The 16,392-nt window shown below is 51.6% G+C and overlaps 1 protein-coding gene across 2 annotated transcripts in view; it reads right to left on the bottom strand.

The window, feature by feature from the left end:
* The window catches only part of Ece1 (endothelin converting enzyme 1), a 104,393-nt gene that overhangs the window by 61,751 nt on the left and 26,250 nt on the right, over positions 1 to 16,392 (bottom strand). The gene's annotated exons all lie outside the window — the stretch shown is intronic.

Below are 16,392 nucleotides of genomic sequence, written 5' to 3'. Positions count from 1 at the left end.
GGAGAGGAGAGGAGAGGAGAGGAGAGGAGAGGAGAGAGAAACAGAGTTCGGGGGCTGCTGCTGTAGAGGACCCAGGTTTGATTCCCAGCACCCACAGGGTAGCTCGTTACCATCTCTGTACCTCCAGTTCCAGGGGATCGAAGCCCTCCTCTGGCATCTGCAGGCACCAGATACACATGTGGTACACAGGCATACATACAGACAAAACAGGTCATAGGCTTAAAATAAAGTAATTTAACACAAAATTCAGCCAGCATCCAAAATAAAAAGTTGTCCTAGGAAGGATGGCCCGGGAGGATGAGAACTCAAGGATAGCCTCAGCTACACAGAACTGGAAGTTAGCCTGGACTAACCATAGGATACCCTGTCTGAAGCATACAAAAAGGGACCGATGAGGCTGAGTGTCTCTTTTTATGGGGAATTCTGGAATGTCCATCAAGCTCCACCGAGCTAGATTGGGGACCTATCTGTGACCTGGCCTTAGAAGGCCAGTGCAATTTCACAGCCACCTCACAGAGGTTCTGTGGGTACGTACTTTAAGCTGGGCCTTCCTCACAACCCATCAGGATAGACAACGCTCTTTCCATTTCACTGAGAAACTGAGACTCCAGAAACTTCAGAGTGAGGGGACACAGCCAGCATAAGGTCTTTCCCAGGACACAGAATCGGTGCACAGCACTGCGTCACAGTTGACTGAGAGGCAGAGCCCCCTGGCCTAGCCTCTGGACATGCCCCAGGCTGGCACTGAGTAGCCTGTACACTTATTTCTCACACAGCTACCACCTCTAGCTGTGTGACCCTGTACCTCTTAGAACTCTGGGCAAAGAATCCAGGCATGGCGGTGCACACCTTTGATTCCAGCACATGGTTAGTAGAAACAGGCGGACTTCTGAGTTCAAGGCTAGCCCGGTCTGCAAAGTGAGTTCTAGGACAGCTAGGGTTATATAGAGAAGCCCTGTCTTGTAAAACCAATAATTAACAACAACAACTCCTCTGGGTGGTGATAACATCACACATCTCAAAAGTGGGATGCAAACTGGGAAATTCAGCTTAAAAACAAAACAAAACAGTAGGCACTTATTTAGCACCCACTGCATACCCACGCAGGGGTTTGCAGGCAGGCTACAGCCACAAGGGGGGGGGGTCTGGATACATCTGCTGGCCCTTCTATCCTATCATCTTCAAAACACTGGAGACTACAGATGTTTTTCTCCCCACCCCAACCCCCCACCCCACCCCTGGACCCACAGACCCTGCAACAAGGACTCCAGAGAGTCGGGATGGGACTCCAGCTGAGCACTCCCTGGCCTCGCCCCTGGAACGCAGGAGGTTGCCCTGCCAGTGATCCTTATCCTCTGCTTCTTCAGGTAGCAGGCATGTCTGGACACATCCCCAGGAAGTGGGGGTAGCACCCCAAGGCAGCAACCCATCCTGGCCCTGTGTGATTCCACCCTCGCCATCCTGGGCTGGGCCACACCTCATACCTCCCACAACCCCTCATCAGACATCTACCAGTCTTCCAACTTCCTCACCTCACCTCACTGGCTGCCATTCTGGCACTATTAAAGTTGGGGTCCCATCACCCGCCTGCTAAGAAAGCACCCACATGAAAAATTGGTCCATGCTAGGGAAGTCTCAGTGGGCAGGGCACAGGTCTCTCCAGGGAAACAGTACCTCACTGGCTGGCAAAGCTGCCCCTCAGGTGGCATTGCCATCTTCCCTGAACCCTGAAAGGAGTACAGGTAATGGTTAGGAAGCCAGTCCCTTGAACCAGTTGGGTTCAAATCATTGCTCACCCCGGGACTCCGTCTATAGCCCGGGCCAGGCGCTTAATCCCTGCCTGTGGCTAAACCTGCTCAATTATAAGAAGGATTTATTAGAAATCATTACAAGGATTAAATGAATTCGCAGGACAAGGACCTGAGAAAAAAGAAGGGCCAGACCAAACATCAGCTAGCTGTTCCTGCCAGTGCTGCCTGGAGGCTCTCGCATGCGCACTGCCAGCTGGTCAAATCTGGCCCTGAGACAGGTCAACGTTTTTAAAATACCAGCATGGCATTTTAAATATGAGAAATCAATATTTTGAAACTTTTCTTTGTAATAACAAAACAGAAACACAGGAACACTGCTCCGTCCCCATTCTCATGGAGCTGGAGGATAGACGCCTCCAGTGACAGGCCACACATCCACAGGGCTTCACAGCCCGGCTTCACTCCTCCTGGCCTCCCTTCTGAGGCCCAGGCTTGGTGGCTCCTTCTCACCATGCTGGCGCCATGACACGTTCCAAAGAGAAAAGACGCCTCCTACTAGGAGCCTCTCTGTCAAATGTGGGAAAATGATTCACGTGAAGATTGAAGTCAGGCCAAGGAATCGATGGTGACTGATGTTCTGGTGAGCGGTAACCTCAGACTTCCTAGAATGGAGCAAGACTGGAAAAGAGGAACATTCTGGAAGTGTCACATATATGTGTGTGCTTGTCAGAACACATCCGGCTGTCACCTAAGAGTTTTATCCTGTGCAGATGACACACCCCCCATAGAAAAGAAATGGGGAGGGACCTGGTGGGGTCTAAACAGGGCCCGAGTCCTTTGGGTGTGAAGATTTGGCCTGTTAAGTTTGACAAAGATGGGTGAGCTGTTTCCTGGCGATCAGTTGGCTGTCCTTGCCCAGGGCAGGCCACACAGCAGAGGCTGAAACCCAGAGCGTAAAGCTGTCAACGGTTGCTCTTTGAAGAACTGAACGGGCTCATAGGGTCCAGAAGAGAAGCCATCAGACGCGTGTGGCAACTTAAATGTGTTAAACTGGGGCTGCGGATGTAACCCAGTTGGTAAAAGGCTTTGTCTGCACTCCAGGGTGCTGTGCATCACCACATAAACTGGTGGATGTGGGATGCACTCAGAAAGTAGAGGCAGAGGATCATCCTCAGAGGTAGCAAGTTCAAGACTGGCCTGAGCCACAAGACCCTGTCTCAAAAGAACTTTTTAAAAATTTATTTATTTATTTATATGAGTACGCTGTCACTGTCTTCAGACACACCAGAAGAGGGCATCAGATCCCATTACAGATGGCTGTGAGCCACCATGTGGTTGTTGGGAATTGAACTCTGGACCTCTGGAAGAGCAGTCAGTGCTCTTAACTGCCGAGTCATCCCTTCAGTGCCCGGCCCCAGCAAATTAAAAAAAAAAAAATTTTGTTTTGCTTTTTTTTTTAAAAAGATTTATTTATTTATTATATGTAAGTACACTGTAGCTGTCTTCAGACACTCCAGAAGAGGGAGTCAAATCTCATTATGGATGGTTGTGAGCCACCATGTGGTTGCTGGGATTTGAACTCCAGACCTTCGGAAGAACAGTCGGGTGCTCTTAACCAATGAGCCATCTCACCAGCCCTGTTTTGTTTTTCAAGACAGGGTCTCTCTTCTATGTATCCCTAGCTGTCCTGGAACTTGCCCTGTAGACCAGGCTGGCCTCAAAGTCATACAGATCCGCCTGCCTCTGTCTCCCGAGTGCTGGGATTAAAGGTGTGCGCCACCACCACTGCCTGGCTTTTTTTTTGGGAGGGGGGTTGGTTTTTCAAGACAGGGTTTCTCTGTATAGCCCTGGCTGTCCTGGAATTCACTTTGTAGACCAGGCTGGCCTCGAACTCAGAAATCTGCCTGTCTTTGCCTCCCAAGTGCTGGGATCAAAGGCATGGGCCACCACCGCCTGGCGAATTTTTTTTTAATTTCTAAAAAAGATGCCTTTTTCTTTTATTTATGTGTATGCCTGTGTGCCTGCTCACATTCGTGGCCATTGTGATCTGCCCTACTAGACCAGAGGGTAAAGCCACTGCTGGCCCTCACCACTGTGGGGTATCCAGCAGGCTTATCCCTCAGGCCTCAATGACCTCTGTTGGGGGTAACACTGTACCTCCCCCCGCTTAAGACTGGGCACAGCCACTCAGGGCACACAGGGGCTCAGAAAGGCTTGCAGGAGAAGTGCTATGTCAGCAGCCCACCCCAGCTAAGGCAGGGAGGCTTGGGCAGTGGGAGGGCCATTGGGGACATTTCTACTCGTGAGGGTGTGGAAAATGAGTGGGTGGTGGAAAAAAAAACCAGGCTGGATTTGATGCTGCGGGCCTAGGAGGAAGAGCTGCTGAGCGCAGGGAAAAACTCATACTGCCCCCCTCCCACTACCCCCCAACCCCCGTGCCCTGAGGCTGGAATAGATCTGGGAGCAAGGCCGATCAGCACCAGACACTGCTGTGGTCACACTGGGGTTACAGGAAGCTGCGTCCAGGCGGAGAGGTTCCTGGTACCCAGGGTAGGTGGAATGGGCTCACCATAGAGGCTGCTGGGAATAGAGAGATGGCAGGGCTCCTTACAGTCAGATAGATCTGTCTTGCCAACACCACTCAAAGTTCCTTAGAACCTCCTCGAAGCACAAGACGCTGGTATTTATCTGCTCGCTCATTCATTCATTCATTCATTCACACTCATTCATTCAGTCAGTCATCCTGCACCTGCGCCAACTCAGGAAATGAACCCCCCTACTGAAAATAAACCATTGAACAAGACACAGTCCTCACTCTCAGCAGCAGGAATTGTGGTGTAGAGGAGAAATGAACAACGTGGCTCTCTCTAATCAACACATCAAACATTTATTTAGTGCTTGCTGTATACCAGCCAAACGCTACAAGCCAAGTTCTTTAAATGCTTCTCAATTCAATCCTCACAAAAACAGCGATTTGTCTCGTTACTGATTCTCTTTGGGGGGTGAGGGAACTAAGGCACAGAAGGCTGGATCGATCGTCCAACCCTCAGGGGTGGGGTTTGGGATCTAAACCCAGGCAACATGACTCCGGTCTGAGTTCCTGAACTAACAGTGTGCAAGAGAGGACAGCAGGGAGGGGTCCGGCAGGTGTAGCGAGAAGATGGCCACACATCATTCGAGACCAGAAAGACCAGGATATACTTCGGTCCCTCTGAAAGGCAAGGATCCGGAGGCAAGAGAAAGAGAGTTTAAGAAGGTGTGGCAGTACGATGGGGAGACCCTGCATGCTACATTAAGGGAACTGAGGCTCTGGGAGGAAGCCCAACTCTGGGGCAGCAGATCCAGAGATACAGACGGGGAACAGACCCTCAGCCAAGCAGCCTGCGCTTCCTTCCCATGATGCCCGAGTCTCAGCCACCAATGCTAAGCACTCAAAGCTGAGCCAACTTTGAGCCAGCCAGGTGGTCTTTGTTCCTCACACCTAGACTCTACTTCCTGCTGAGTGCAGTATGTGCCCCCCTCAACCCTGTCCCAGTCAGGGCTCTGTGATGCTGGCCACTGGCTTTAGCATTCCCACGTCGGGTCAGTACCCTCTTAGTGGTTGGATCACCCGGAGACTGGGATAGGGCAAGAAGGTGAATGTTAAAGCCACTCTGGTTTAGCTGCTTACGAGCCACTTCACTGGTGGAACCCTGCCACTCTCAGAACCTCAGTTTCGCCCTCTACCCAGGAGGGCAGCAGCTCCTTCCTCATAGAGGTTCTGAGGGCAAAAGGACCGGGTGGGTCAGGTGTGGCTGCCTTTGAGGGCTTTAGGAAAGTGAAGTTTAAACATCACTGGCGTAGTCCAAGGAAGGACTCCAGCCACATGAGGACGAGGGGGAGACGTCACCGTGAACCGCAGAGGCCATCCTGGTTACTTACTCCCACCAGGTTTGAGCTTATGGATTCTTCATACCTCAGCAAAATAACCCAAGGCAGGAAGTGGGAAGCTTGGACTCAAGAGCCAAGAGGGTGAACCACATGTGCCCACGCAGACAGCTGCTCTGAGCACTGGGCTCTAGACAGGAAATAGGAGGAGACAGGCAAGCTTTTAGCATGGAGGTGGCCAGGCAGAGGAGAGACCTAGTCTGCTGGAGGTGGCATCCCACCTCCAGTATCTCTCTTGCAAGCTGTTTTCTTCCTTCCTTCCTTCTTTAAAAATGATTTATGTGTTTTATTTTACGTGTATGGCTATGTTCCCTATATGTACAGATGTGTGTACCACATGCATGCCTGGTGATGGTAAGATGGATCCCCTCAAATTGGAGCTGTCATGTAGGTTCTGGGAATTGAACCCATGTCCTCTAGAGGAGCAGCCAGTGCTCTTACTAACCGTTGAGCCATCTCTCCAGCCTTTCTCACTGTTTCTTAAGCCCGCAGTGGGTCCCCCATTTGTGTCCTCAGGAAGTCCAGATCAGGCCACTTTGTAGAAAGCTGGCTGGCCTGCTCTTGATAAGGAGCCGTAATCAAGCCCTCTTACCCATGTGGGACTGGTACACTGTCCCCTCAGGGACACTGTCTCCCTCCCTGGGTCCAGACCTTCCCTTAAGCTACTCCTCTTGTCACTCCTTGTGGCTCCTCGTTTAGCAAAGCCCTAACTTCCAGGGCTGAGGCTACAGAGTCTCTTCTGCTCCAAAGCCTAGTGGCTCCTATTACTGAAGCTCCCACGCCTGGCTGTCCTGGTATCCTCGCTCCAGTCAATGAGGATCAGTGGAAACCTCAGCCCTCAGCCCCAACCTCACAGGCCACCTAAGTATGGATCCCTGGGCTTCTGTGTCCCCCTCCACAAATGCAAAAGCACCCGTTATTGTCACGGGGGGGGGGCGACCTTCTCTGTAATTAGTGATAACAAGAGAAAAGATGTTTGAGATTGGGCTGGGAAAACTGAGGGCCCCCTGCCCCTTTCTGGCATGTCTTCCAGAAACCCTTCAGGTTAGAGACAGGCCAACCAGGCGAGATCCACGAGGCCCTACAGAGCCCTGGACATGGAGCCTGGCAGATGGGCTCAGGGAAGTCTTCTCTGGCTGAGCCTCCACCTCTCCCTTGTAAACAGGGATTTAGCCTTTGAATGAGAGGAGAAAAACACGCGGGAGGTGCCTGGGCTTGGAGGGCAGGCCAAGGCCTGGCTCTGGCACAAGGTCTCCGGGGCTCCTGTGTTCTCCCGTTTGCACACACAGCATCGTTCAGTGCACACTTCCCCTCCCGCCTGCTCAGGGCTTCCCTGGTTGGAGTCTCTGAAAACTTCCCAGAACTGGGCTACCAGCCAGGGCTTCTTAAAGTCACCAGCCTCCTGCCGAGGGCTCAGCAGGGCCTAGCCAAAGCCCATCACTCACCACAGGAGATTATCACATCACAGCCTGCAGGATGCCAGGGTGCCTGGCAGGAGCCTGGCACCAGCTCCACATCTGCCTAGGCTAGGGAGTGACTAGGACAGCACCCCACTGTCCTGCCCTCCATCCGAGAGAATCCATAGGGTCAGCTCTCTGTCTTTCTTCCCTATCAATCAGACCAGGCTGGGGCTCCAGAGCTGCAGGACCACATCACAGCCATGAGCATGGCAGCCTCATTCCCCACACCCCCCAGGCTAGGAGACATGGACAGAACTCTGGGCTGGACTGGGTCCACTCACACCCCACTCTTGTTTAAGAACAGAAACTTGGGGGGCCGGGAGGAGAAGCCACGCTATGTGGAGTTCAAATTTAGCTGTGTGACCCGGAGTGAGCAGTTTAAGCATGTGGGGCCCATTCTCATACTTACAAAGTGTCAAAATAACAGTATCCACTGTCCTGGCTTGCTGGGAGGATAATCAGTTCTTTGTAAACTGTTTGGAATGCGGCCTGGTACTGCCTGAATGGACAGGCAAGTGAATGAGCGCTCACGTGCTCACGCTCTGCCGCCCAGACATCATCTTCTGCAAGCTTGCTAGCACGACCCTGCCACCAGCTGTCTGACATGGCTGCGCATGCCAAGAGCCCTTCCCACACAGGGCCTTGGGGGAGCCTCCATCTTTGGGACCCTCAGGTTTGAAAATGACATAATCTCAACTCTAGCTGGCTTTCTGCAAGGCAGTAAGTAAACTTGATGGTGTTGCCCGGATGGGGCAGAGGGATCAGGCATCAGGTAGGGCATGATCGATCCAGACCTTCTTCAGATGATGCTGTTGGGAAATGCTTCCCCTGTGCTGACACCTGCCAGCCCCCCAGGAGTGCTACCCTCTCTCACCCCCACCTCCTGAGATCACACACCTTTTCCAGTAGGGGAGCCAGCCAAACTCACTTGTGCCAGCATAAGACCAATCTCCCTGCCCGGGGTTAATGATAAAGTCCAGGGGAGAACTCAGGTCGCCAGGCCTGTTCCATGTGCCCTGCTCTGACAGTGGAGTGGGGTCCAATACTGTGGTTGACAGCCTAACTACTAACATGGAGTGAGTTCCCAAAGGGAGAGAGCTGCTGTTGGTAGAGAAGATGGGTGGCGGTACCACACACAGCATAGGTACCCACGCTAGCTCAGCTACCATCAGATCCTGAAAGTTCCTCTTGTCATCCATCCATTGCACAGCCATCCATCAGACACCATGGCACTGCTAGAGATGACTCAGAGACCCATCTGCTTGCTACCAGAGCAGGGAGTGTCACAGGGTCAGGCTCTGGTCACCTCAGTGGCCCCCATGCCCAGTTCAGAAGAAAGAGCTTAGCTTGGGCTCTTCCAAGCTTTGCAGCCTCTTCTCTCCATTCCCACATACCAAGAGCGTTCCAGAAACCCCACAGGACAAGAATATGGTCACGTGGAAACAGGAGATGGGCCACTGGGTCCCACTTGGAAGATGGGATCTAGGCTCAAAACAAGCTCCTTCCAATGATACCCTGCAGCCCTGGGCATTCTGAGATTTGGGCTCCAGCACCCTCTGGGCCACTCCTGAGTTATCATATCGAAGCTTCCTCCCGTCCCACATGCAGGACATAGGACATCCATAGCTCCAGTAATAAACACATTTGCCTACTGCATACCCAGCCACACTATGGGCTTCTGGGGCGAGAAGACACCCCATCTGATTTCATGTTTTCTCACAGACACATATCATACATGTATGAGATAGGCACATAGCTCGTAGGACACCAGAAAACAAGACAGCATAGCAGACAAGTATGTAATGTACGCGGGCTACTGACAGCCTGCATTTTAAATCCTGACTCTGTCACTCGCCACCTCCAGGACTTAGATGAGTGACGGGACATTCCTGGGCCTGACTCTTGGTTTTTTAGATGTTCATTTGGGTATATACTGTTTTTAATTTTACATTTATTTAGTGAGCAGAGTGTGTGGTGTGTGTGTCTGTGTGTCTGTCCATCGGTCCAAGGGCTTATGACAGGCATAAGCCACCAGCTTGGGCTTTACTTGTTCTGTTTTGAGACAGGGTAGCCCAGGGTGATCGTGAACTTCTGGTCCTCCTTCCTCTTCCTCCTGAGTGCTATGATCAGATCACCAGCCCGGGTGTCACCAGGCCTGTTTTATGTGGTGCTGGGGATGGAGCACGGGCTTTGCCCATACAAGGCCAGCACTCTACTAAATGAGCTACATCCGCAGTCTGTGAGTGCCTTTATTAGCCATAGATAAGAATCCAGACGATGCTCCAACACGTAATTAGGACACATGCTCCACTCTGTTCAAAGCAGCCATAAGCTGGAAACAACCCAGATGTCCCTCAACAGAGGAATGGATACAGAAAATGTGGTACATTTACACAATGGAATAATACTCAGCTAATAACAACGACTTCATGAAATTCGCAGGCAAATGGATGAAACTTGAAAATACCATCCTGAGTGAGGTAACTCAGTCCCAAAAGAACACACACAGTATGCACTCACTGATAAGTGCATATTAGCCCAGAATTTTGGGATACCCAAGATTCAATTCACAGACCACATGAAGCCTAAGAAGAAGGAAGACCAAAGTGTGGATGCTTCAGTGCTTTTTAGAAGGGTGAACAAAATACTCACAGGAGGAAATATGGAGACAAAGTGTGGAGGGAGCAGAGACTGAAGGAAAGGCCATCCAGAGATTGTTCCAGCTAGGGATCCATCCCATATACAGCCACCAAACCCGGACACTATTGTGGATGCTGGGAAGTGCTTGCTGATGGAAGCCTGATATAGCTGTCTCCTGAGAGTCTCTGACAGAGCCTGACAAAGAAAGAGGAGGAAGCTCACAGCCAACCACTGGACTGAGCTGGGGCGGTGGGGGGGGGAGGTGTAGGGGCTAATGGAGGAGTTGGAGAAGGGACTGAAGGAGCTAAGGGGCTTTGCAGCCCCATGGAGGGAGCAACAATGTCAACAGGCCAGACCCGCTGGAGCTCCTGGGGACTGGACCACCAACCAAAGAGTACACATGGAGCGACCCATGGCGCTGACCACTTATGTGGCAGAGGATGGCCTTGTTGGACATCAGTGGGGGGAGAGGCCGTTGGGCCTGAGGGTGTTTGATGCCTCAGTATAGGGGAATGCCAGGGTGGGAGAATGGGAGTGGGTGGGTGGGGGAGCACCCTCATAGAGGCAGGGAGAGGGGGGACAGGAGAGAGGGTTTCTGAAGGGGAGACCCAGAAAGGAGAAAACATTTGAAACGTAAGTAAAGAAAATATCCAATCAAAAGAAAGAAAGAAAGAAAGAAAGACAGACAGACATTAAGTAAGTATTGGAAGCAATACCCCAGACTGAAAAGAGGAATAAACACCCGAGAGCTTACAGAAAGAAAATAAATGAGGTTATAACTGTTAAAAATAAATAAATAAATAAATAAATAAATATTGCTTTGAACTGCTGATATAATAATAATAATAATAATAATAATAATAAAGAATCCCACAGTTGCAGCTTCTGGTGAGAAGAGACTGGTGTGAAAGAAAGGGACAACGTGTTGAGAACTGATGCTGTTTATTTGATCCCCATACACCTCAGAATAAGTGTTGTCAGTGACCCCCAATTTTGCTGACCTGTAAGGGTAGAGACCTGCTCTGATTGCTAGGCCAGAAGGACTCAGAGCCCAGTCTGTGTGGCTCCAAACGTCTGTGTCTCCGATCTGCCTCCATCCCCACCCATCCCAACCACAATGCAGATGCAGGGCTTCCACTTCAGGAGGAAAGGCTGATCCCCCCTCCCCCGCCCCCCAGCCACACTGTCAGTCCCACCCAGCCAATCAGAGTGGATCCTCAGTCCAAGGAGTTCCTGAGCTGCTGTTGCCTTGGTGACCAGGAATGTCTGCCTCAGGAAGCCCACCCAGGCTCCACATCCCACCAGGTCCCCAACACCCCACCCACCACCACCATCATCACACACGATCACGGTGGGTAGAGAAGAGCCCAGAAGGAAAGGCGTTGGAGGGGCTGATTCCTCCTAAGTGCAGGGGAGAGAGAGCTTGTATTGGCTCAGAGTGGTCCCCAAGCACTGGAGTTTGGGGGAGTACTAGGCTCAAAGAAAGGAGAGCCAGTACCAGGCTCAGCTTCCAAATGCTTCCCCAGTCTTGGAGAAGGAAGAGCTATATAACCATGCAGTGGGTCCTGTGATTGACTGCTGTGTGGCTCTGGACAAGTAGGCTCACCTGGGTACCGGGTCTGGCAGGAATGAATGGGAGGACCCAGGAAGAGACACATCAGAATCAAGTGCTACCTCCCAAGAAAGGCACTCCCAGGACACCTGCAGTGATGCTGGGTGCTACCGTGACCACACAGGAATGGTCGGGCCACAGAGACACAGCACAGACTGCTGGAATGTACTCCTGGTTTAACCTGAGGATCACAGAGACCGCTGTTGTTGCCAGCAATGGCATCTGGAACAGCAACAAAAGCTACTGCCCAAGGGGTGACTCGGTTCTGAGCCCAGCAGGTTCTAAAGTAGTCATTCCAGCAAACCCTCTTAGAGGCACAGAGACGACAGATACCCAGCCTAAGGTCATACAGCTGGGGTGAGGAGGAGGTCCCAGGTCTCCGCAACAGTTAGGTACTATGGGGAGCTACCAAATGGAGTGTTCTGGGAAGGGTGTCTCTGCCTGGGATACTCACATAGACGACATTCCCAAACCCCCTTTTGGGTCCCCAAAATGCTCTGTAGTCACCCAGCTTGGGGTTCCCCTCCCCTCTAGGGCTTGGCTCTGCTCAGCCCAGTTCCAGAGCCAATTTGCAATTGCATAATGGGCAATTAGGGACAAGCTTTCTTCTCTTCCAAAGGAGCAATCAGCCTGGTGGCAAAGGACAGAGCAGAGAGAGCCCAGGAAGCTTGTCCCCTCTCTCCATCCCTGCCAAGATGGAGAGCCCCCTCTCCTGACCCAGCCTAGCTGGAAAAAATCAGGGCTCACTAGGGTGTCACCCCCTCCCTTCTCATCTGCCTCCTGTCTCCGCTCTAGGAAGGCATCCTGACAAAGCTGGCCCATGACTTTCCTGTGATGCTGTGATTCCAATGTCATCAGGCTGTCTGGTTGGTGACACCTGGCCTGTCCCACCTGCCCCCCTGTAATTACTATCTAGGCACCATGCTTAGAGTTAACATTATACTTGCTAATTCTACATCTAACAGCCAATCCATCACTCCACAGCAAACACACAGCTAGCAAACAAGGCAGCTTATGCTGCAACCAAGGGACTCTCCTCATCGGAGTTCTGTCACTGAACTGGTCCTAACCTCTGCAGTTCCCTCTGGGTCAGCCCCAGACACAAGAGTCTCCTCAACTCCCAATTCCGGGTAGTCTCCTAGGCCAAAGGTGACTAGCCAGCTAGCTCCACTCAACCTAACAACTTCCAGAACACTTCAGAGAGTGCTGCATACTGACTTCTAGGCCACCAGGTATCTAAAGCCTATCTCCTTCCTCTGCGTTCCCACGTGTCCACACAACAGCTTCCAGAGAGAAACAGCAGCGGCCGACCTGGGGGCATACAAGAGGACCAGGACCAGGAGGACTGGGGTGGGGGTGGGGAGGTCATGATTAACTGTGCTCTGAGGTAGGAAGCACCCTCCTTTCAAAGGCTTAGGCAAGTCCCTGAAAATGTTCTCCATCATCTGATACAACTCAATCAATGACCAGATGCCTGCATGGACCAGACACCGTTTCTGGGTGCTGTTCATCACTGGCAGATCTGGAACTTCCCCAGTTCCCCTCCCTAACATATCCCCTTGGAGGAAGCTACCATAGTCACCAGGAGCGGACAGGGAAACGTCAGAGCATTAGTAATGGCAGCAGAGGCTGCATGGACCCCAGGTCATCAAGTGGACACCACTCAGACCCAATGCTTAGGGACAGGCCAGAGGCAGAAGTAAACACCCTGTGGTCTGTGACTCATGCTGCTCATATTCAATGTACTAAGCCATTGACACTCAGAACAGGAGATTGGCCAGCAGAGGGAGTGGCAAAGCCACGGGTCCCCAGGGCCACAAGAGTGCTTCTCACTGAACCTTCTGGAATGTTCTATTTCAGAGGCTGGGGCTGGGTGGCTTCTCTGCCATCCCGTAGTTTCACTGTACTTTCGATGGGTCTCAACTACCTTGTTCTACACACACGTGTGTGTGTGTGACATATGTGTGTGACATATGTGGGGGTCTCCTGAAACGCACAGAGGACAGGGACTGGTTCCACAGGCTTCTCACCAAGCCAGCCCTAACCTATAGTGATGTTCAGCTGGTGACATGCCAGGCCTCAGGGTATCGGGCAGCCCTGGCCCCCCTGTCATGGGTCTGCACTGGCTCCTCCAGCCCTGTTACGACACCTCAAACTTCTGATCCTTACCTGGGGAGGAGGGTCCATGTCACACAGTCCCTTACCCTCAATAGACTTCCTCTCCACTCTGGCTTCCCTTTGCCCTCCTGTGATTCTGTGTCACATTCTGGAGTTGGAGTTAGCTTGGACCAAATCAATCTACTTGGTGATATTTCCAAGTCCTCGGCTAGAACAGGACTATTCAAGAATGGCGTGCAATTGCCCATCTCCTGCCTCAGAGACAGACTTGGATGGGACCTGAATATTCTCCAGCAAAACTGGCACCAATGTCACCTCTCTCAGCTTGAGGTGTTTCCTTGAAGGCACCAGAGGACACGTCCAGGTGGCATCCAGGTCCGTGCACACTGCTAGATCAAATGTGACCCCCCAGCTCCGTCACTGCCCTGGTGGTCTCTCTGTGGGACTGAAAGGCAACAGTAGCCAGGGGAAATGTGGGGGAGCATGGTAAGCCTCAGGGCTGGGAAGCGGAGAGCAGAAGGCTTTCACTGATTGCCCAGTGCCTGCGTCTCTAGGGGACCTGTGCTGCGGCTCCTGTGGAGGGCTGTTTTTGAATTCCTGAGCACTCTGTGACATCTGGGGGAATCCATGGCCTTCACCTCTCTGTCCTTCCCTGACCTTGTCCCAAGCCGCCAACACAGGGAGACCTGGCCTTCTGTCCCTTCATCTAAATGGCAGCTTTCCCTAGACTATCCTGTGAGTCTCTGGGGGCAGACTTTCTCATCCCTGGGCTACAATTTCTGCCCACCTCACGATAGGTGGGATGAAATCTAAACTCCACCTACTCCTTTTTTCTTTCTTTTTTTTTTTGAGGTAGGGTCTCACACTGTAACCCAACACAGCCTCAAACTCACCACCACCCCACTTCAGACCCAGGGATTAGAATGACAACTAAACCCCAATTTTTGAGGACTTCAAATCACCAAGCCGGCCTGACACACAGTCCACATGCCTAGGCTGCCAGGGCCAGTGACATCTTTTTCCTGGTGGGAAGAAAGAGGTGACGGGAAGCTTCAGAAAGGAGAGCTGCATTTGACAGTCACCCCTGTCAGATCACTCTATGTAGACCAGACTGGCCTGCATCTGACAGTCGCCCCGGCTGGGCCTGTCCCTAATCCTGTGACAGAGGCAGCTTGGGATGAAGGTCTGTGACAGAACCCTTACTTGCCGCGATACTTAAGTAAATGATCAAAACCGATTTTACTGTTTTGAGGGGAAACAGTAAACCAGGGAGAGAGTCCATAGCAAGAATCAGAGTGGGCAGATGGAGGGATCTCTGAGGTGGGGGCTGATGGTGCTGCATAAGGTTTAGAAGGAATTAAGTTTGCCTGGAAAGTAGTGCCACTGAGGTAGGCTTGAGGATACTGTCCGAGCCGCACTTTATATATTCATCCTCTGCTGTGGTTTAAATGTGTCCCCAAAGTCTGTGTGCTAGAAACTTATACCCCAGACTCACGTTAGTGTAAGGATGTGTGTGGTCTTTGGGAGGTCACTGGGACTCCATGTGGCCATGAGTGTGGTCAGGTTTTCGTGGTGGCATTAGCAGCTTTGTTAGAAGAGGAAGAGAGGACCAAGTGTGGTGGTGGCACATGCCTTGAATCCCAGCACTTGGAAGGCAGAGGCAGGCGGATCTCTGTGAGTTCAAGGTCAGTCTGGTCTAGCCAGTGAGACCTGAGATTCAGTCCTCTCACCCTCTGGGATTCAATGCCCTGGATCATAGATGAAATGGCAAGAAGGTCGTCTAAGGTACAAGCACTGTGTTCTTGACCTTTCCAGCCTCCAGGACAAATAAACCTCTACTCTTAATAAATGACCTAGTCTAGGTTATTTTTGTTATAGCAACACACACACACACACACACACACACACAAACAGACTCCCAGAAAACCAAACGCTGTGGTTTTCAATGGAATTAGGTTATCAGCACGACTCATATGATTTGGTTTCTACATTAGCGAAGTAAAATAATAAACCAGACCACACAATGTGCTGAGACACTGTCTGCAAATGGCCGGGCACATGCTAAGTGTACAGTAAATGTCAGCTCCGTGGCACCTCCTCCTTCATCCACCGGCGTCACTCGAGGTAAAGAAAGGCACTGGCGGCTGGCCCCTGGTTTGCCTCTGTCCTCCACTGAACTGACAAGTGTCCGGATGTTTACCCAAGATGGTCCAGGGCTCCCTGCCTGTCCAGGACAGGCTGTATAAACACATGCAGTCCCACGGCGCCTGATCTGTCTTCCCACGCACACACTGCTCACCTCCAGGCGGGCCTCATTCTTGCGGTGAGCCTCCCCCACTCAGACACTCTGCCTATGGACACCTGCTGTATCCCACTGGTACCTGCAAGATGTCCTGACCAGGTCCACGGTCACCTCAGAAAAGGATGAAGTGAGAGAGCCGAGCTCTGCCGAGGAGCCAAAGGCTGGAAGGTTCTGCCTCCACATTTATAAAGTGGGGAATTGGAGGGGGGAGGGACAACAGAGCTAGCCCCAGAGAATGGTGACCCTGAAATGACGTAATATGGCAAAAGAACTCCAAACAGTGCCTGGCTCAAGGAAGGAGCCAGAGAGATAAGAGCAAACAAAATGTATTCTTGCTTCTTGAGAAGATCGTATGGCCCAGAAGTTACCCAGACACAGAGAACACATTCTAAGTCCAAATAAAAACTCACAGCTAGACTGTGCCACTTTGCTGATGTCAGTTCACCAACTACGTACAGCAACTTCCAGATCTAACTGTACTGGCTGGTCAACTTGACACAGCTGGAGTTATCACAGAGAAAGGAGCTTCAGTTGAGGAAATGCCTCCATGAGATCCAACTGTAAGGCATTTTCTCAATTAGT

The sequence above is a fragment of the Mus caroli genome, chromosome 4, assembly GCF_900094665.2.
Source record: "Mus caroli chromosome 4, CAROLI_EIJ_v1.1, whole genome shotgun sequence".
NCBI lineage: Eukaryota > Metazoa > Chordata > Mammalia > Rodentia > Muridae > Mus > Mus caroli.
The sequence above is the reverse complement of the archived record's forward strand: the minus strand, read 5'-3'. Positions and strand labels throughout refer to the sequence as shown.